Here is a 1705-nt window from a genome sequence, read left to right on the forward strand (position 1 = left end):
GCACCTGCTTGCCTGCGCTTTGCAGCTCAGCGCCACTAGCCACGCGGGACCGTGGAGTTTGCTGTAAAATACACACCGGGTCTCCGAGAGTTAGGAGGAAAAAAACAATGTGAAATACTTTTTAAAATATATTTTTATTGTTGATAGTATTACAGATATCTCACATTCCACCCTCTTTTTCCCCCTCCTCCAGCCCCTCCCCTCTCCCAGGTCTTCAGCACCCTATGGCCCGTGTCCATGGGCTGTGCATGTAAGTGTATAAGTTCTTTGGTTTATCTCTTCTCGCCCCCCCAACCCCACATCGAGGTGTGTCAGTCTGTTCCATGCCTCCCTGCTATGGGTCTTCAATGTTAAATACTTTAATGTTTTTATACTGACCCCCACCTTGAAATAGTACTTTGGATGTATTGGGTTAAGTAAAATATATTGACTTGATCTCGCCTGTTTCTTTACACTTGTTAAAGAGGTGGTTTCTAGAAAACGTTAAATTGTGTGTGTGGCTGCTATTGTATTTCTCTTCGGAGACACTGGCCTTGAGCAGAGTTTCTCAAAGTGTGTTCCCCAGACCAGCAGCAGCAGTGGCAGCTGGGGCCTTGTCAGCCGTGCAGCGTCTGTTCCAAACCTCCCCTGTCCGGCCTCCGCTCTATCTGGCCTCTGCGCGGTTGCAGAGCCACTGACGACACTCGGGCCGGCCTGTGGGCACCCGTAGGAGCGAAGCTGCCCAGGGCCTCCGTGCACACCCTCTCTGTGGGGTGACAAATGTCAGTGCTGCCACTGGGGCCCGACCCCGACCAGGTGACCAACCTTCACTCACTCGTTTCACTCCTTCAGAAACCTTGGCTGAGCAGAGATGAGTTGGACACAGGACCCAGGACACACAGATGAGTTGTCCCCGGGGGCTGGCAGTTTGTGGGGAGCCCTCCCAGCACCTGTCACCCCAGGCATTTACTCTTCACACAGTTGGTACACACGTCCTCAGTTTCCCCAGGCGATCGTCCCGACCACGTCCGAATTCAGTTTGTCTAGTGTTTACTCATTGCCGCCATGAGCCAGACCTGCTGCTCACGGAAAACAGTAATGATCGAGCTGGAGGCCAGGATACGCTCCTGGGAACGCAGGTCTCTCGCTGCTGGAGACAGAAGTGCTGCCTGCAACACAGTCTCAGAGGACAGAGGGGACCCAGGCCGGCAGGGCGAACAAGAGCCAAACCAAGAAGGGCAGGAATCCCCCAGCGGGGTGGCAGGGCTCCATCGGTGCCACCACAGAGAAGGTGGGTGGGAAGCCTGCTGGGCCCAGCCCTGCACGTGGTTACCAGGGGGTGCAGGGGACCCTCCAGGGGGATGTTGCTGGGAGGGACTTTGAACACAGGCCTGAGTCCAGGAGAGCTGGCCGAGCCCACCCGGCCCTGGTTCCCACCCAGCACCCACCGTCTCTGAGAAGAGCCTGGGCACTGACTCAGCTCCTGGGGCCCTGGGCAGCCACCAGCCAGGAGGGTGTCCTGGCAAAGGGGCCTCCAAGTCTGGCCCAGGGGCACCGCCCTGGTTCTCCTTGCGGCCGGCGTCCCACCCCTGTGAGGGGCCCTGCCCCAATCCGCCAACAGCCGCCGCTAGCAGTTCCTGAAGACGGCCACGAGAGGGCAGGGGCGAGCCGTGTCCCGCTGGGGCAGCGAGGACTGGAGACGGAGCAGGTGACTGAGTAGACAGTG

At 57.8% G+C, this 1705-nt stretch overlaps 1 protein-coding gene across 1 annotated transcript in view; it reads right to left on the bottom strand.

The window, feature by feature from the left end:
• Positions 1 to 1705, bottom strand: part of UBAC1 (UBA domain containing 1) — a 17093-nt gene that overhangs the window by 13311 nt on the left and 2077 nt on the right. The gene's annotated exons all lie outside the window — the stretch shown is intronic.

This window comes from Myotis lucifugus, unplaced genomic scaffold (genome assembly GCF_000147115.1).
Source record: "Myotis lucifugus unplaced genomic scaffold, Myoluc2.0 scaffold_1307, whole genome shotgun sequence".
Lineage (NCBI taxonomy): Eukaryota > Metazoa > Chordata > Mammalia > Chiroptera > Vespertilionidae > Myotis > Myotis lucifugus.